At 42.9% G+C, this 21,682-nt stretch overlaps 1 protein-coding gene across 1 annotated transcript in view; it reads right to left on the minus strand.

Moving 5' to 3' along the window:
- oprl1 (opiate receptor-like 1) overlaps positions 1–21,682 on the minus strand; it is a 74,250-nt gene that overhangs the window by 36,266 nt on the left and 16,302 nt on the right. The window lies entirely within an intron of this gene.

Consider the following 21,682-nt stretch of genomic DNA (forward strand, 5'->3'; position numbering starts at 1 on the left):
AACATGATAACAGTCAATGCTGTGCTCCTGTGAGTTCAGTCAGGAAGTGAAGACCCACATGTATTTATTTCCATTAAATGCAGCTTGAACATTTGACTACTGTTGGGTCATATGTGTCATATGTGTTAGCTTACAACAAATCTTCCAAAGCTTCTGCAGATTTGTGGTGATTTCCTCAAACTGAACTGTGGAGACGGCCATGAAAAGAGACCTGGAGCTGTAATAATAACTACGGTTTTTCTAAACCCTCTCTCTTCCAGCAGACCACCGTTTCGGTACCTCTGTAGAGAACAGCACTCAAAAGGCCAGAGCAGCTGCTCAAAGCCACATTTTTGATTTTATCAGTTTTAAATCGCCATGGATGGCCGTGAGGAGCAGAGCTTGTTCTGATCCTCAGTGACTGAGATGTGGAAGATTATCCCTGCCGGCTATACTGAAATTCTTCAAATGTCTTTTAAAGACACAAGAGAGACACTTGGCCGCCCGGAGCAGGAGGGGGAACAATCAGAAAGTACCAGGACTGGACTGTTAGGTCCTCTCTCGTCTCTGTAAAGCGTCACACTTGCAGTTCCACTCATTTTGTTTCTCTTGTGGCCCTCTGGTTTTATCGCAGCTTCAGACTTATATGTTGGGAAAACTAGTGTATCACATCTTCTACCACAGGGGTCTCAAAGTAGCGGCCCGCGGGCCATTTGCTATTTTGTGGCCCCCCACTTGACATCAAAGTTTAGTGTTAGTGCGGCCCGGCAGTATTTCTCTGATATTTAGTTTGGGAATTTTTTTTGAGGAGTGGCAGCTTCAGTTCTGCTCGGCGTGTCGTTTCTGTCTCTGCATGCTCGCGCGTTTCTCCACTGCAGAGGAGTTCCGCCCCCCGACACACACACGTGAGCGTACTGCACCAGAGGAATGAGAGCGCGCATTGGAAACTGTGCCAAGCGACGCGCTGTCTGTTGGACAGTTATCAGCAGCCTATAGCCATGCTGGTATGTTGACGGTGTGTGTTTTCAGGTGCGGCGTGATCTCTGTGCGCATGTAGCAGTGCTCCGTCAGAATATAGTCCCAGAATGGATCAAACTAGGAGACTGCCGCGTGTTAATCAGCATTTCCATTTGTGCTCGCTGTGAATACGCAGCTCACATGAAGTACTTGGAGTTTCTTTCTTTCTTTTTAATCAGGATGCTGGTTGAATGGACACATGTTCTCAGTAGCTGCCCTCACTGTAAACAAGCGCCAGTGAACAACTTCTTTTCATGTTAAAGCAGCTGGACATATTTTATTTAATTTCTATTCACAATGGATTTTTGTAGCCTACATAAATGTCATTGTCTGTACTGTATCTCCAATGGTACAGCAAATCACTCATTAAGGAATATGACAAGCAGTTTATTTAGTAAACTATGTTTAGATTTTAGTCTAAGTGAAACTGAGGGAAATTCAGGCCCAGGAAAATCACCTCTTATCAATTCGATCGATAAGGTCATTCAACGATTGAATTAATCAATAATTTGCGTCCCTATTCTGACCTGTGAATAATAAAGATTGAGACGATTGGACCAGTTGTACTTTTTTGGACTATTTGAAACATTTTTTTTTAATGCGGCCCAGCCTCACCCAGACTCTACCCCTAGCGGCCCCCCGGGTAAGTTGAGTTTGAGACCCCTGTTCTACCATGTACCATGAGGTCCAGGAATTATCTGTTTTATTTTGAAAGGATCACCTCATTTCCTTCCCTGCCCACATGTGGTTCACCTGTGTCCTTTTGTTGTAGAATTTCTCTAATTTTCAGTCAATAGGGGGCGTTCTTGAGTGAATGGGGTCCTGTGGAACTGAAGCTAAAAATGTAAAGTCTCCATTCACTCCTAGTCACAGAGGAAGAGCGCTCTCTAGGTGAACTGCAGGCAGTGCAGTGACATGAATAGGAAGAGCGTAGGCAGCTCTGGTCGTACTCTTACTTTTGCACTGCAGCCCTTTGCACCAGTCTGTTTTCATATTTTTGTCGCACCTTCAGTGTAGAAATTTGTGGATGTAGTTGGAGGACAATATTTTATTTCAGTTATTTGATAATCAAATAAAAAAAAACGTGTCCCTAGGGGGAAATGACAGATAGATAGAAGTATTTGTTATCTCATGTACATGTATTTTATTTAAATTTGAAAGACTGATTCAACTGTCAGATTTCAACAAATCAGGGATTCGGCTGAAAAAAAAATCAACTTTTTCAGTTTTGGGAAACTTTTGCGTCAATGAGCTGAAGCTAGTCAAAGAGGGGAAGAGGCTCTGCAGCCTGACCGTGCAGGAACCCTGCATCGATATAATATCTAAATAAATGCATCCTTAATCAAAATGCTGTCATGATGTGCAGCTAGCTTCAGTGGAAAATGATGAGGTACGGTCTGTGCATTTAATAAATCAGCGCTGCTGGCGCACTGCTGGCGCACTGCTGGCGCACTGCTGATATCATCTCCATAAGTTTTACATTTGTCTACAACACTTAAAGACACTCAGCAGCTGAAAATGACTTTTACATCCCGGGAAAAGTGCAGGGGTGAAAACAGCAGCTGAGAATCTTTGATATTGTTTTGATTTAACCGAAGAACAGATCCTGTTTCCAGCTCAGCAGACGGCCTCTGCATTGGATCGCACTCTTATTTTGTCTTTGAATTTACTGACGCACTCTACAGACATTTCAGAGGCGACACTGTGAAGATGGTGCTTGGATTGTGACATTTTTCATTCTATAGCAGAAGTACTTTGTAGTAAATGGAGGTTCTCTGCAAACATTCTCCCTGTATTGAGTCACTTAAGGCATTTCTTGATGTTTTTTTTTAACCAGCTAAAGAAAGGCATTCACATTCTGCTGTGCATCACAGTTTTTGTCCTCTGAGTGTGATTTTAGAAAAAACAGACAGATAAGGTCAAAGTCACAGCTGAGATTACTCTGTCACCTTCATGTTGGCACTAACAGATGGTGTGTTGGTTTATCAAAGAGCTCTTTCAGGCATCAGTGAAAATTCAGGCTATTTGATTGTTTAATCTGCGATGTTGTGCTGAAAAATGCAGCCATGCAGTTCCTCAAGAAGCCACTTGAGGCTCCTGTTTTACGATTCTGCATAATTCAGTCAGCATCACCTCAGATTGTGAGCAAACATCTCACAAACAACATCTCATTTGTTCATTTGCAGGGTGTCACCATCTAAGCACCATCTCTGGTTTTGCTATTTTACTCAAAGTATTAATAACGCTGATCTCAAAGACACTCTGCTATTGATAAAACTCTTTAGTAGACTGCCTTTAAAATAACTGAGAGTCCTCCGTTCTTATCACTGAATAGACGCCTTTGCCTGAATCACTTTAATTTACTGCAGATTCAAAGCCAGACCCAGCTCATTCCTCAGCGTATGAATGCACTTGCGCTCGGATTAATCCTCCCGATTAAGGTTGTTCGTCTGCATTCAGCCGAAGAATTCCGCGGTGGAGGACATATTTGAAATGTGTGTTGTTGTGTAGCATGCCATTCCATTGCTGTTTTTATCCAGAGTTCACGCAGAGTTGATGGCGTTTGTCCCCAGTAAATTAAACTCCCAACCTTGGCGGTGTCAGAAAGCGCACTACTTCATAAAGATAACAAATCTGAGGACGCCGCTGCTGTAGCGCCAGAAAATGAGGGGCTGGAATGTCCTCGATGCAGAGCCTCATTAGACTCAGACCTGCGCTGACTACAGGCAGGCAGCGAGGAGCATTCCTGCTTTTTTAAAACATTTTTTATTCTAAATGTTCACTTCCATTTTACTCACTGATAGGATTCACTTTCACGCCGTGACTGAACCATTTGGGGAAAATATCTCATTTTAATTTTTCCAACAAATATTGCAATTATGTTTTGATTCAGTTCAATACTCACTCAGGACTCCACATTAAGAGGTGCGCCTGGCGAATTAGGCACACAAACGGTCTATTAAAGTAAATGATTTTATTTTAGTTTTTTTATTACTTCAATCAGTAACTAGGAGACGATCCACTCACTCCAATCCAGCTGGTGAGACCATACTTTCTGCTGTATATGAGGCATCACTGGCATAGAGAGGCTTCAGTACTTCAGTTAATCCTAATACTAATCTAATCTTAACACTCCTGATAGACTTCTCTTGGCTACTACCCCCAGATACAAACTCTCCTTTCTCTCGTCTCTCACTGCTTCAGCTGTGGATGCTTCATATTTTACCACCGTCACTGGGATTATGGCTGCAAACGTTCAGAGTTGCAGATAAAAAGAAACCATGTGATCCACGTCCATGAGCTGATGACCTCTACAGGATTTAGCAGACTCTCTCATTTTTCTCGCTCCTGATGAGACTTCACTGGCCCCGAGCAAGTGTGCAACAGTTAATGTATGTTATAATTACCTGAATTCCCCCCTCTGGGGTCAATACAGTATCTATCTGACTACAGCCTTTGCGATTTGCTAATTGCAGAGTTTAAAGGATTTGAATTGGATGCATCATTCAGCCCTACTTATGATTCTAATTTTAGGAATTAAATCCAGTTGTTGAGGTAAAGATGGTGGTTAGTAATAAACCAGACCTTTTTTCACATTAAGTCAAAGTCAAGGCAAATGTCTCCTGTCCAGAGACACATTCACATGTGGACGTATAAAGAAAAATCTAAATATTAGTCCACATTGACCCATAAAGACATTCGACTGTGTTCCTGATATCACCACAGTTTGACAAACACATGCTAACCACTATTCTTTTAAGGTTATACTGATATAACAGAGTAAACAATTCATATTAACAGACAGCTGACGTGCTAAACCGCTAGTGCGATGCTAACGTTAGCTTGTTAGCTCGCGAGTGACACAACAGTCGTTTTACTCACTAAATAACAACAAAAGTCGAGTAAATTATGAAAATAACGTACATGGTGAGTACAAATCAACATGATAATCAGTTACATTATCCTCCTGAATTTGCTTCACAGCGGACATTAACAGTAGCGGTTAGCATTGTGCAACACCCAACACAACCAGCGGAAACAACAATTGAACATTAGTTAACCTGTGGTTTCTCTAAGGAATGGAAACACTGTCCTCTTTTTTTGGTCATGTTTATCTACAGGTACCACAGCTCATTTCTGACTTCCTCATTCCTTATCACCGTATTTTCTACAACTGTATGAAGCAGCTGAAACATCCTCGTGTAGATGAGGAGATGCTCTAATCTGAATTATCATCAGAGCCTTAAATCGTCCATCCTATCAGAGGCACTTTCACTAAAACTCAGTGAATATTAACACTGACTAATCACCCAGCCGGCTGCACATTAATGCTTCATATGAATTAGAAAAAAAGAACCTGAGTGTGTATTGCTGATAATAAGGATCATTTACACCCCAACAGGTTTCTGATGAGCAGCCAATTAACAGGCAGCTGTGGACCAAAAGAGCTTCAGCGTGTCCTTTTCCCGGCACACACTCACACACTGTGAGGCGTGTGTGTGTGTCTGTCACATGCTGTTATATGATGTTCACCTGCATCTCAAGTTCTGGACACACAAAAGCTGGAAGCAAGAGATCTGACTGACATTCAATTAGAAGGAAAGGAGAGGTCCTGTGTACAGACACATGAAGGCCTTTCTGTGGCTCTCTCTCTCACACACACACACACACACACACACACACACACACACACACACACACACACACACACACACACACACACACACACACACACACACACACACACACACACACACACACACACACACACACTTTTTCATGGAACAAGAGGGTGGAATGCTCCCCTCATTATTTTGAGTCACGAACTGAGATCTGAAGACATTACAGATGCGATGGCTGAGATGAGAAATGTTCATTAAAGCCTCACCTGCCATTCTGTGACACACACACACACACTCTCTTGTTGAGTCATACACTGCCTCAGTGATGCACATCGACGGCTCTCTGCAGCCTATAAATAATGAATGATTTCTCTATAAATCCGGCACGGGATGCGGGAGCGCCGAGTGCGGCGGGTCAGCCGGCAGCTCCTCGTTCGACAGCCTTTTCATCGCCTCTGCCAGCCGCTCGCAGCTCTGCCAGGAGAGGAGCGAGTGCAGCGGCCTCCTGATTGCTGACTGCTCGTCTCTTGGCAAATGTTGTGCATTATCAGAAAACCTTTTCCACCTCACATTACAGCCACGAGCCAGAAGAGGGGCCCTGCCCTGACGAAGACCTGGTGGTGGCAGGAGAACAAATCTGTGACCTTTTGTGAAACGGGACATCATCTGCAGCCATTAAAGCCTCGGCCTTTGTTTCTTTCCACCTGTTTTCTCCCATCTTGAGGTGAGAAACGGGAGACACAAGTTTGGAACTTTTTCTTTATATTTCAGAGTGCCTGACGAGTTTCTCACCTGCTTGACAATTAACTTTCACAAGACAAAATGTGAAGTCCAATCATGGCTGCAAGCAGGGGGAACTGTGAACACCTCCACAAAGACAGAAATCATGAACTCAAGTAAACATTGTTGATCACTGATCAACAACTGACTGACATGAGTATAGATCATATCTCCCAGGTGTTAAAAAATAGATTTAATACTTAATCGCTTGCATTTTTTAACTCAATTTTTCACTCCCATTCACTCCCAAACGCCATTTCCATGTCTCCGTGTGAACGCCCAGGACGCTACTTTTCTGAATCAATGAGGACACAGCTCCACCTCCCCCTCAGCCCCCTCAAAAATGTACTGAAACAACACCGTTTTCGTCTCATCTCAATGTGATTACAGTCACATATGAATCAATCATGGCTTCCGAGTTTGTTACAGAATCTTGTTTGTGCACATGCTTCATGTTTGACAGACTTGTAACTGACACATGTAGATTCAACTGGTTCAGATCAATGGTTGTGTGAGGTTGTGCTTCCTGTGTCACTAACCCCAGCGCCTTTCAGTGGGTGGTGGAGTGGATCAAACGTTGGGCACAGACATCAGGTGACATTCTCCTTTACGTTTCTGAGCCCCCCCCCACTCAAAGTCAGCTCGAGTTTATTTGATGGACAGGCAGAAGAGGGAATCTGTAACATTGGTGAAGGAGAGGGCGTTGCCATGGCTACAACTATACTCACTCACTCACTATACCGTTTAAAAGGCAAAGACAGGAGGAGACAAAAGCTGCTCGGCTCGCCGTCACTTCGAGGCGTGACATCAGGGCATCTCTGTGAGACAAAGTTTTCCCCCTCGGTGTTAGTTTGGTGGCGGGTGCATTAATTATTGAAACATTTATTCACGATGACGCCAGGTAAGCTGCAGCGCTCTGGATGTGATAAGTGATGTTTTAATTTGAAACTGCAGGGGCTGATTTTTTTTTTTTTTTTTCACCAAGTCAGATGCAATTTCCTGCAGGACCTCTCTGGAGCTGTAGGCTCAGTATGTAGATTGTTGAATAGAGAATGAGGGAATGGAAATTTATACAAATGAGACCTGAAATTGTCATCACCAGCTGAGCTCTGCAGGAGAAGGTCTTAGAGAAGAAGCCATGTTGTCAGGATGGGGGCTGATTTCACATTTTTACGAGGTATTTTCAGAGCAGCGGGAGGCGTGTGGCAAAGACGAGGAGGTAATTACACATTTTCAATTCATGCAACACTACAAAATATTACTATTGACACCATTTCATCGTCTGTTTGATAAATCCCTTCATTTCCTCGCTCCATCCCTTCAAGACGTCGGCCCTTTCCGTTCAATCCGAGCTGAACTATCCCCACTCTCTCCTGTCCACGGGCCCCTGTAAGTCATCATACACCTATCAACACAGCATTGTTCTGAGGGCACGAGTGCAATCATGTGTGAAATTAGTTTGGATAGGGTTTGATGGGGCTCCATGTCTCAATGGATACATTCAAAGCCCGTCTAATTACAGCACAGGGCAGGAGAGGGAGGGAGCGCTGACCTGTGAGTCCTTTATCTGCCGCTAATCAGGATTATCTGAGAGGCGACACAGTGATGTCACTGCAGCAGTAAACATTTCAGCCCTTAATAGCACAATTTTATTACAAGTTCGACTTCATTCTGACAGTTTTGATGAACTACTGCCGTCCTATTGACAACCAGCACGTGAACAAGGTCTGATTTTTAATGGATCCCTATATGGACAGCCAGCCTGCATGAATGCATGCTTTACAACCTTCACAGCCAGAAGCAAAGCAGCCTGAGCTGCACATGATGTGCATTAACCTCCGGAACTTAAGGTCAGACTGCATTGTGAATGAATGGAATAAACCAGCATTCATACAGGTAGATTATGTTCGGATTAGATTAACGCATCTGAACAGTGAGGCTTCATCTGTCTCAGCGGTGGAGTCGCTCCACCTGTTGGCCTCCCTTCACCTTCCTCCTCCTCATCTCTCATCCTCTCCATCACAGTCCTGTTGCGTTGCCTGTGAGGTGGTGAATCATGTCTCCGGCCTCCTCAGGGTATCCACGCAGGTTATAGAAGTCCCGCTCTGCTCTCCATCTATCACCCCGCCGTCCTCTCACATCTTTATCTTCCTTGCCTTGTCTCTCTCTGTCTTGATGCCGCCTCAAATTTCATCTCAGTCTCCGCTACTTGATCAGCCTCTCTGGTTCCTGCTTCTACTTTCCTCCTCTTTTCTTTGCCTCTTTACACTTTGAGAGCATAAAATTACCTTAAATCTTTTCCTATTTCACCACCGGTGTTCAGCCTGTCTCAGTAATAAACAGCCCTCTCTGCTAGTTGTTCATATTCTTAACATGTCCTGCTTTTCTAAACACTTTCTGAAACGTCAGTCATATCTGAACAACATGTTTCCATTCTCAACAGCTCTGAAAATATTGAATTAAATACGAACATCTGTCACATGTTCATCCACCTCTTCACCGTCAGTGGTGTTTCCTTCTCATCTCAATACTGACCTTTACATATGAAGACGTATTGTTCTTGTTATTTTCTGTACAGCTCTTTGAAATGGGAGAGGTCAGATCTCCTATATGCTGAGATGAGGGCTGTGTGATCGAGGCCGCCCTGCAGGGTCATTCTGGTATTTTTCAAAGGAAGTACAGATTAAAGCGCTGCACTGTGATGCTGCTTCCGTACATGCTGCACGGTTTTCATGCCGCAGTAGGTTTCTGAACATACGCTTCCGTTCCAAAGTCTGGGGTCTCCAGGCCAGTTCTACAGCTGCTCTGATCAGCAGATCATCAGCTGTGCTAACATCATTTCACAGGAGTTTTCTAATCATCAATGAGCCTTTTTAACACATTAGCTAACACAATGTAGCATCAGAACACAGGAGTGATGGCTGCTGGGAAAGGGTCTCTGTACACCTTTGTATGTATTCTATTAAAAACTAGAACAGTCATTTACCACATTAATGATGTCTAGACTGTAAAAATAAAGACATTTCCAACTGACCCCAAACCTTTGAACTTATGTCCCTGCGCATGTAAAATATTCCAGTTGCAAGTTTGTCATCATTGAAGGCTAAAACACGACACCTGAACCAAGTGACCTGAAGGAAAGAATACAAACCTAAATCCACTGTTCCAGTCTCATTTAAAAGCAAAAACCACCTGCAAACATGCTAACTTTCAAATACCCTCGGTGTGTGTGTCCCTGACTATTAACCTGAGTGGCTCTATGATCTTGATTTCTTACTGGCTCTGGCTTTAATAACTATTAATCTTGATGTCCCTGTTGTTATGACTGGAGAACAACATGGCAGAAAGCTTTTTATGTTTTAGTTTCTGCTCCAACATCTATTATGCATGTTATTTAATGAGTCTGTCTGCCGCTGCTTCTTTTGTTCTGCCGGCTCTCTCTGGATCTTTTCTTCACTCCTCTCTCATCAAGGCTCCTTCTGTCACATAAACCTTCTCCTCCTCACATTTACACTCACACCTTTCTTCTTTCAATTATCGTCCGTCTTGTTCCTGCCTTATCTCGTCTTATGTCTTGCTTTTAATGGAAAAGCTCTTTCTGTCCTTTCATTGTCAAACAGTGGACGACATGCTGCTGCACGTCTGCCTCGTCTCTCTCTACACTGAAGCTTATACCAACAAGCAAACAATTATGGCAGCGGCCACAAATCCACTCATCTGTCCCCGTCCCTCCTGCTCACAGCTCATCTCTTGGCTGTTCTTTAAGACACTTGCACCTTATTAACTCGGCTTCCTTTCTCTCATTTCACTGCTCTCTTTGTTTCCTCCAGGATGAAGCTGCATGCAGACTGCGGTTTGATCTATCTGGGTGTTTGTCTGCTTGTTAATGACGTGCAGCCCAACAAACACCACTGATGGGATTTTAATGAATTGCAGCATCAATGAAAGCTATTGGAAAAGCTCAGCATCCTCTGTGTACACTGCCACATGCTAGAGAGATAATTGACACAATCTACTACTTTTAATGCAGCATTTCTACAGCTGGCTGTTTATCTGGTGCCCCTGGTATTATTAGGCAGTGTTCTCCAAAATGCATTTAAGACATGAAAACAACTGAAAACAATAAAGGAGCAAGTACAGATCCCTGAGGGACAGGCTGGAGGGAATCATACATATGCTAGGGGCTGTGTTAGCATTGTTACATCACAACATAAAATACGTTTAATACTCACTCCCTACTCCCCATATGGGGAGTTCAGTGTAGGGCAGCATACAATGACCTTTGTCATTTTCTGTCGCAGAGTAAACGAGCCGATCTCTGCCGGCTAAACTGTTGTTAGCAGTTATAATTTGTGCTGTTATAGCCCAATTAACATTTTATAGCAAAACATAAATAAAGCAAACACAGCCGGTCATGCTGCATCCTTTAAACCATATTTATAAGACTTCCGTTCTCGTTCTTTTCACTGCTCTGTGCAATGCATGATGGTACATATCGCTAAAAGTAGTGACCATCGGATGGACGCTACTTTTCAAGATGCATTGTGGGATACACTGAAGGCCCAGGAATCATTTTGAAAGCTTCTGTTCCTCACAATCAGTTTCCCGGGGCAACCTTCCAGATGGTTCTTTGGAACATTACACGATGCGTCATTCTATTCAGACCAACAGAGTCCCTTTTTGGAACTGGCTGATGCTCTTATTTATATGGGGCTCCGCTCCATTATGGGATGTGACCTTCCCTTCCCTGATGGTTTCAGTTACAATCAGCTGTGCTCATCAAAGCTGCATAAATCACTTCAACTTTTCCACATTCATTCTTTCCATGTATTCACCATCTGACCCCACGCTGCCCCTTCTACTGTAATGCTAATGAAGCGCTTCCTGGTCAAAAAAAAAAAAATCAGCCTGCCTTTGCGTCGTAGGAAATCAAGAGAACGTCCAGCAGCCTGCCGGCGAAAGGTGCCATCCTGGGTAGGAGCTGTAGCATGTTCGGGCTGAGCAGAGCAGAAATTAGCCGTGATGATGGTAAATGGTGGAGCTCTGTTTCACCATCTGACGTCCTCATTAAGGGAAATGCCTTACAGAGGTCCAGAGAAGGGATGATTGCACACGCTGTTATCCCCACTAAAACTGTGTGTGTGTGTGTGTGTGTGTGTGTGAGAGAGAGAGAGAGTGTGGGACAAATCTACATCAGCCGACTCCAGTCTATGGATAGTGTGAAGAAATGATGCGACCCTGCCAAACCACATGTTGTTTTACACCAGGTTAAACACTGATGGCTTCTTACTGTACTGAATACATCTCTTCACAGAGTGTAAGACATGACAACAACAGAAACAACCAAAACACAGCACACATTTCTTCAGTTTCTCTCCTTCCTGTGGGCTTTGATGCCATCAATCCTCCCGGTCCCAAACTAATAACACTTCAGTTCTGGTTCAGATTGGATCTGAGAACCAGATGCAAAAGCACATCCTCTATCAGGCATATCAAGATGAAGTCGCTACCTTTTGTCACATGTTTTAAAGCTCGTACGGTTTCTGTCCAGATCCTGGTTAGTCCCTCTGGAAGAGTTGTTGGAACAAGCATGGCGGATACAACTCGTAGTTGTCACACTGTTTATTGCACACATACACAGTCAATGCAACAATGTTCACGCGCTACTTAGCGTGGTTGCTACTGTGCTAACATGAACCATTAGGTTGTAAACCTTCAATAAAACACACAAAAACCAGGAATCAACGACTAATATTACGACTTATTTAAATATCACAGTCCTGATAGGCACGCTAACAGTGCTCACTCACCGAAACGATGTACAAGTCCCGACAATCAATCATAAACTACCAAAACAATGCTGCTCCTTATGTGCGTGAACGTCATACCTATATACATATTAACAGTAATGAACAACTATAATGGTCAAACACACAATACAGTATCTTAAACATCCCACACTTAACCTGAACATCTGCAGTTCCTCATCTGGCCACTTGAGGGTAGCTCCCAAAGTGAGTCAATTCCCATAAACATGATCATGGCTCAGCTCTTTGTCCATATTTGGAGTAACCAGCAGAGAGATTGGCTGAATACTGAAGGATGATCCAAAGGTAGCCTTCATTATGTCACTTTTAACTCTCACAGCATGGGGCTACCTGTCAGGTAGCCGACAACCTCGTCCCTTCACTTGTAACGTTTGCTTTTCATCTGCAATTATGCTTTTACACACAAACTGCTCCATAAAGGATAAACTCAGCACTTTCAGAGGTTTGGTTCTAGTTCACAGCCTCATTAACTTGAAAAATAGTGAAAGATAAGACAGAAGAAAAGAACAGACAAAGACAAACACAGAGAGATGGAGGGGTGGAAAATGAGGATGACAGGAAAGATCAAAGCACAAAAATAGAAAATGAGGTGCAGAAGGAGAAGAAAAGGAGGAGGAGGGCTGCTCCTGCTCCTTCTCATTTTCCTCTGCACGCCATCTGATCTCCCTCCTTTGTTTTTCTTCTCATCGCAGCAATATGTCACAGCTCCACATTTCACACAACAGGCGTGCAATAATAAGCTCCGTATGATGAAGAGGAACCTTCAGAAACGATTGATTAAAAGACTTAAGAAATGCTTGACTGCTGTGAAAATACAAGCATGAACATTTTTAAATGACATATGAGAGTGACTGGTGACCTGTCCAGGGTGCACCCCGCCTCTCACACGTAGATAGCTGGGACAGGCGCCAGCCCCCCGTGACCCTGCACTGCAGAATGAAGCAGGTTCGAATGGATGGATAGATGGATGGATGGCGGGTTCGGATGGATGGATGGATGGATGGATGGATGGATGGCGGGTTTGGATGGATGGATGGATGGATGGATGGATGGATGGATGGATGGATGGCGGGTTCGGATGGTTGGATAGATGGATGGAATGGATGGATGGATAGATGGATGGATGGCAGGTTCGGATGGATGGATGGATGGATGGATGGCGGGTTCGGATGGATGGATGGATGGATGGATGGATGGCGTGTTAGGATGGATGGATGGATGGATGGATGGATGGCGGGTTCGGATGGATGGATGGATGGATGGATGGCGTGTTAGGATGGTTGGATAGATGGATGGATGGATGGCGGGTTCGGATGGATGGATGGATGGATGGATGGATGGATGGATGGATGGCGGGTTCGGATGGATGGATGGATGGATGGAATGGATGGATTGATGGATGGATGGCGGGTTCGGATGGAATGGATGGATGGATGGATGGATGGATGGGAATGCTCATAAAAGGACTTTAGACCAGCTGGTCACTAATATCATTGCTTGGGTGGATAACAGAAGGAGTGAATCCTCCTGTCACTCGATATCTTTTATCAATATAAAAGATTTACTGCTGTCATCTGAAAAAGCTTGGTCAAGCAAGCCAAAGTTAGGATTTTAGATGCACATCTATACAAGGTGTTATGGTATGGGTGCTCGGAGCAGCCAAAAAGGGTGAAGAAAGGTCCACATTTGAGCATGAGCTTTGGTAAAACATGTAGAAGAAAACACAAATGATATTCCAAGTCACACTGTACAACTGATTGTATGTTGATTAAACTGTGCTAATTATCCTTTGGAGGTGAAGTGTTCACTGGACTGCTCTTCCTCACTATGTGGACCATAACTCTGACAATGTTCATGTAGATCTGGAGAAAATTAAAGGAGAAGAATTCAAGTTCACTTTCTGGACCTCAGTTCTTCCAAGTTCTGCCTCCAGCCCTGCCAACAGGGAACTAGTTTGTTATTTCTTCAGCCACAGATGATGTTTATCACATTTGATTTAACAAAGGATTTTTAGGGAGTATTCCAACAGGATTTTTGTAATAAAAACTGCACTGTTTACCTTTGTGTTACAATTTTACATAAGTTCTTATAAAGCCATCAAATCTACCTAAGATTAGGTTGGAAGATAAACAACGTGAGTTTATTTTATTTTAACAGTATTCTTCCAAATGTAGCCCCTCTGCTGGTGTTGATGATGATGGTGCGTGCTTCATATCATTGCTGCATCTGTAATCCTTGTAATTATGCAAAGAGTTATTTTGATTTTACTTTAATTACTTGTTTTTTTCAAGCCTGCAGAGTATAAAGTTTAGAAAACCTTCAATAAAATCGATTTCTTTTTCGTTTTCATATCAGAGCTCTGACAGACTGTGCTCTGTGCACGATGAGATGTTTATTTTGGATGAAATCCCGCTCCAGTTCTTTCTCTCTGCACGGAACCACTCGAGTTAAATCTACAGCTGAGAAATGGTTTGTTAAAATCAGTCCAATACAGATTCAGATAATAACCTCAATCTCATTAAATTCCACTGCTGAAGCAGCCAGAGATGGAGAGAAACATATGGTGAGCCAGGATGAGGTACAAAGGGAGAATTATGAAGTTTAGTCCAAATGATTCTGTAAAAAAGACGGAGACTTCGGATATTATAGGAACAAATGAAGTAAACTAAAAGTCTGGCTCTGTACATCATCAGTGTTAAACTGAGAGGACGGAGTGAGAGAGGCCATCACTGCTCTTCCCTCATCCCATCTGGCTCTTCATTAATGTCAGAGTTTAATTCTCATCAACTGCACCCACACTGAGGACCAGCAGATGTCTCCTTTAATGGAGGACTTTATCACATTTCACAACAAGAAAGTCAGTAAAATGACCTTCGGAAGCTCAGCAGGCCCCGCGGGGTCTCCGCACAGCACAGGGCCACCTACAGGAGGAGCCGGTACTGCAGGAAGCACTTTAAAATGGAGGTGTGTATTTTAATGGTCCCATTCTGATCACAGTGTTATCTTAGTGCTTGTATTTCTGTGTCACTTCCCTGTAAAGCTCGCACCTGACTTACCTAAAATGTGTTTTATAACTCAAGCCCACTTATGGGGACATTTCATGTGTGATAACATCAATAACTGGGACTTTCCTCACAAAGACACCATGAATCATGCTAACAGCTATTGTTACGTTCAGTGAACAGTTTCAGTGCGTTGTCTCCCCCTAGTGTTGGTGATGTTTTTATAAGCTAACCTAGACAAAAACAAGTTATGATCTCTCCACCATCCATCCTCGGCATGTAGCCTATGTTGGATTACCAGGTTACCTTGATATTAAGTATGATATTAAGTATTCTCATTCCTCACAGCAAAGCTTATTTCAACTGCTTAATGGTTTTGTTATCTTTAGATTCTAGCTTTGTTAGCTCCGTGTGTTTTGTATGACTTGTATTACACAGGAGATTATTCAGAGTGATGTAGGATGTTTCTTCCTTTTTGCAGCTTTACCTTTTTCAACGATAAAACAACAGCTCACAATACGTCTTGTTGATCGGGTTTAGCTGTCTGTCAAATCGTGTGTAATCGCGTGTGACAGAGGACAGAATGGCTATACCTGCTAGCATTTAAAGATTAGCGGATTCTCGCATGTTCTTTTTGTTCTTCTTTACTTCTGTATTTTTTATTTTTGTATTCTATTAGCTCATTTTAAGTTGCGTTGTTTGTTTGTTGTTGACTTTTGATTTTATGGATGTATTTCCATTTCCTCGCCGTCTCCTCACATTGCAAACCTCGTGGAAGTAATGACGGCGTTTCCTTGGTCCGTATCTTTTTATGTTTTTATGTTGTTCATATTTTCTTTATTTTCTCAAGTAGAAGTGTGTATGTGCATAGTGCGTATTTTGTGTGTGTGTCTGTCTGGGGGTCTTATTTTATTTTTGTAAAGCACTTCGTGTTACAGTATATTGTATATACAGTAGTATATCATCTTGTGCTGCTTTCTATTGAATTTTATTCTGCTAATTCTGCTAAAGTCGTGTTGGAAGGTGCTGTGTGAATGTTTTCTGACATTAGTGATCTGGAAACCCTTCATTTTCACATTAAGGCCAGACGATGACAGATTGTCCGTCAGTTTTATTGCTCATTAGGCGTTTTTTTTTTCTTGCAACTGTCAGGTGTCAAAGTCAATCTCTTTTTGGAGTCTTTAATCATCAAATGGCAGTTAAGGGTATTTGGAGAAGTCATTATCTGCCTGGGACTGTCAGGAGAGCACAGACACACTGTGACACAAGCATGCCGCAGAGTCCACAGTTTCATTCATCATGTTCTTGTATCCAGAAGGAGAAAGCGATGAGTTAAAAGCAGGCTCCAAGTCATTTCTTCACATCACATCACTCCAGGAAAACTTCCAAAGAAATATCTTGCGACTGTCTCTGGAGGGTTACAGAGCTCAGGCTCTTCTTCACACTCATCCAAAAAGGATGGACACATGGAAACTCCAGCTTATCTCACGGTGCTAAGGTTGGGGTCTGACAGAATGTGTCCCCCCAGTATGTCCCTGCCTCAAAACATCTACAAGAGGTCACCTTAAGGTGCAAAACAAGATGGCTGAAGGTCTGCAGGTCATTTTTTAGCTATGTTCTTTTCTCCAGATGTACCCGAGGGCAGCATATCCTCTGGGAGTCATGACGTCTCTTTTCTATTTTAGCTCTGCCTCAATATTTTATTTTAGGGCTTTTTTTTAAGCATAATGTCCTCATTCTGAGAAGAATAGAGGAGGGTTTATTGGACAGTTTTGCCCTGGGTTCTGTCCCTCAGGACACCAGAGGGTGCATAGTTTTTGGGCTACTAAAGTAAGTCGTTTCATTTGTACGGTTTGCAGGGTCACTAAGACGTGAGCCCGAACCTACTCGAAATGGGTCAATCCCTTAAAAGACATGCTTAAATCTGCCTATCAAGATCTGTTAGTGTTCCACGCCTGGTCTGATGTGAAGGCTGGGTTTCAGCAGCCATCACTTCAGACTGCAGAGACCTGTTTATTACAACTAAACTGCAGAAAATGTCTGTTAAGTCACTGCACTGTCCAAAAAAGCCTCCAACCACAACCGGCGGCAGGAAGCTGGAACTCGACTGACATCACACTTAGTCACTTCTGGTAGACACTAAACAGACAAGAATGTTGCTGCCTGTTGTTAGAAGAAACTCATAAGAGGCTCAAATGTTTAGGACACATGCAGAACTTTATACTACACATCACAAAGGCCAGGTTTAGCTAAACTAGAACTGGTTAAGAAGTGCATCGGTGCGAGTGGCAGTATTGTGGAAATGCAGTTCCTCATGTTGCCACTTGAGGGTGGATCCAAAAGTGAGTCAACTCCAAGTTAAAAAGCCCAGCTTTACTGCAGAAATGAACATGGTATAGCCTGGTTATTGATGGTTATTAATGGCAGCAACAGGGGGCTAAGAAACTGAGCCAACATGCAAGTACCAACTTCCTGTAATTCCTCATGTGGCCACTTGAGGGTGGATCCAAAAGTGAGTCAATACCCAATGGCCGATATGTTAAAAAGTCCAACTTTACAGCAGAAATAAACCTGTTTACAGCCTGGTACCAAAAGCTCTACCTTTCTTTGCCTGTATTTGGATTAACTGGGAGTTTGAGATGCTGTCGTCATGGCAACAGATAAGAATCAGAATAGGGTCCGCCTTTATGTACAGTTTATAGTCACAAGCTGTTTGTGAGCAGATCTGAAGTGTAAACAGAAACATGTTCTCTGTTTTAATTTTACTTTGGAGCGTTTGTGTCGAGCCATTTTCACCCAGGTGAGTGGGTATTTTGCCAAACCAGTCAGCTCTGGATGATGTATCTGTCTATCCCACTATCACACAAAAGATGTGGCAGCAGCTGTGAGGGGCACATGAGGGTCATCTACAATACAGGATCTCATTTTCTTTTCTGTTTGGTGAGAGAATCCGAATCAGTGATCTGTGTTTATTTACACGATCAGCCCAGATGCTCAGATCACAGTGAGAGCCTCTAAAAATGTACAGAGCAAGGGTTTACATTCAAATTCTCTGGTATGATAACCTGTTGATTTTAATGCTGAGGTGCATTAAAAGAAAATAAATAATAGAACAGGAAGCAAGACACAAAGAGGCGCTACAAGAGGAGCTGAAGAGTGTGCATGTCCTGAATGTATGCAAATGAGAGTGTGTGTCTGTTTCACAGAGACAGAGAAGTCATGTGACAACTAGCTATATTTGGTGTCCATTACCGACACACACACAGGCAGACACCCTCCGCTCTCGGTAGGGAGGGATTCATTTGCAGTTCAGAGTAAATGGCCTCATAATTCAATGTGGTCATTAGGAAGGAGGAAGGCACAGTCATTACCCTGTGGCACACACACACCGGCACACACACACACACCGACACACACATACACACACACACCGGCACACGCACACACACCGACACACACATACACACACCGACACACACACACACACACCGGCACACACACGGACGAACGGTGTAGACAGAAACATTCGCAGATACACACATGCATTCTTTGAGGGGGAACAGCTTAGTGTTAAAATCATTCTATTACATTAAAATATGATTCCTGCTTTATTTTATAAATTACTGTCATTTATTAAAACTGTCAGGAGAGCACACACACACACAGAGAGACCACAGGGTCCAGAATCAGCAGATATGACAGCTCTATGAGTGCTCTTCTTCTCATGTCAAACACACACTGCAGACTACAATCCTTCGAACCTTTAAAGATATCACAGATTATTTAACCTCCAGATGGAATAGCTCAATCATATGAATATATTCAGTCACTTCGTCTGAAACGGGGTGCTACAGGGATCTGTCCTTGGTCCAGTGCTGATTGCTAATACATGATCATTCTCCATTAGGAGGAGGTTGGAGGGATGGACTGAAGCTCTAACTTTGCTCTTTAATTCCACTCAGAAGGCTTTTTAAAGTGCTTTCTACTTATTTAATTTATGGAAATATCAACCTTTTATTAAATTTTCCATGTGTTGATCAGCTGCAAATAGCAAACCTGTTCACCCAGCATACACATCAGCTATCTACATAAACAGACGAACCAAAGCCACACAAAGCTCTGCTTTTACACGTCCATACTACAGAGGAAAAGAAAACCGATCAATCTTTCAATACTGTTTCAATACATATGAACACTGCAGTTGCGAATGAAATTGTATTGATATCATGATTTTGTAGTTGTGCTGCATCTTTCTGACAAATGAAGTCCGAATCCTGCAGCAGTGTTGCAAACGTGATGAATGAATGATCAGATGATGACACGATTTCAGTGTCATCATCTCACACCCGCACAGCCTCACAGCCTGATGGAAGGGGAGGACACTGATACACAGGAGGTCGTGTGACACTGAGGCTCGGCGCTCTCTCCTGCATTCCATATCGCTCGCTCTGCCCTTTATGTCTCACCTTCCTCTGCATCTCTTTCTCTGTTTATTGACCTTTCTCTCTTTGTGCCTCATCTGCCTGTTTCCCCTAAAACACAAAACTCAACAAAAAAGCCCACAGCTCACCCGAAGAGTTGATTTTGACCTTTATATTGACACAAACAATGAGAGTAATTTGATCCATTGACTAATGAGAGGTCAAAATCGACACTGTGCTCATGTGCTGTTTTTTTGGTACACACACACACACACAATCACACACACATACACACACAGACCATCTGTGTGTAATTACCTATTCAGTCAGCTCCATGGTTTTGTGCCAAAGTATGAATGTTTGATGTCTCTCTCTGTTCAGAGAGACACTTTTGGCCGACTCAACCGTGGACCGTTATCCACAAATGACCAAACATCAGACACCTGCAGACCGACACACCACAGCACAGAGGACGACAAATGCGCTCTTCACATGCTACTACTAATAATAAGTATATGTGCATTTCTGATTTTTTGGGTCATCTTTCTGGTTGTTTTAACAGTTTATGAAGAAAAATCTGCAGAACCCCAACCAGGAGAAGAGAACACATCACCGCCATATTGATTTTTTTTAGTTCTTCGATTGATGTTAAAGTTCATTATTTATTCATAAAGCTCTTCTGATCTGAAGAAGAAAAAAAAAAATCATTCCTCACAGACTCTTCGATTCTGGTGTGATTCTGATCATAACCCAGCGTACAAAGAAAATAAGACATTAAGCCACACACACACACTACCACATACAGAAATACAGGAGCTATTTATATAAACCACAACTCTTTAGTACAAAACTAGTCATTTTCTATCACCAGTAGATCACAGAAATATGAGTCAATCTACTGCTCCACCCCTGAGGCCCCGACACCAAGTTCATGTAAACACACCACTAAACAACTCAGCCAACTTTCCCATCTGCCTTCTTAAGCTACAGGTCCTAGTTTTAATCCAAGTAGTCAAATTTAATCCAGAGAGGGGTCACACTGGAGCCAGGACGGACTAGCCGACTGAGCACGGAAAGACCACAGCATCAACTCAAAGCACGCGAGCTAACACGACACATGGAGGTCTGAGAGCCACAGCTGTTAGCTGCAGTATTTACAGTATGAAACTCACATTATTGCTCCTTTGGATCAGACAGGATTGTTTCTAGTGATCATAATTAATTGGATATCATCATCTATTATGCTGCATAACGTTTCATAATGTATTGATAAATCATTAGTGAAACATTGACACAATACAGCAACAGCTATAATCCATATAATCCACCATGAAGTCTGCTCTGATGTTCTCTTAAATCTTTTTCCACAGCATATTTCAGTGAAGTGAGCCGCCTGTCAGCTCAAAGACCAGCAGCCTGTTCAGTCATTCACATAACTGGGCCACTCAGCACAGCAGCTCAGAGCTAATTAGACTCTGTGGCACCAGAATCTTCAGCAGATGGTCAGAGCTGCACACTGACCCACCGCTCTGTCCCAGGGATCCTACTGATGAAGGAAACATACAGTAAGATAAACATTCATCCTACACGTCATTCATCCAGCTGAGGGCGATGAGGTCACAGGATGATTATCGGCCAGTATTGTGGCCAGTGTGGTTCTACCAGCAGTGCAGGCTAACCTGGTTCATTCATAAGAGTGTAAGCTTACAGGTAGACTTACTTTTGTAGGCTATTCCTACTGTAGGATTGTTTGGCTTATTGATACCTGAGTAATTACCGTATTTTCCGAACTACGTCGCACTTTTTTTCATCCTTAGGCTGGGTATGCGACTTATATATTAAAAGATTAATGGAACGTGTGCTTGCAGCTGAGCCTCAGACCTCACCTGGCAACAAAGAATACTAGTTTCTGATTGGTTGATAGGTCACTAATTCCAGGCAGCTATGAGCTCACAGTAGTCACCTTTTCCTCAATTACAGGATATTTATAGGAGCTTCTGTGCGGTGAAGCGAATCATTTCTCTGGTGAGGAC

This window comes from Parambassis ranga, chromosome 7, assembly GCF_900634625.1.
Source record: "Parambassis ranga chromosome 7, fParRan2.1, whole genome shotgun sequence".
In the NCBI taxonomy this organism is placed as follows: Eukaryota; Metazoa; Chordata; class Actinopteri; family Ambassidae; genus Parambassis; species Parambassis ranga.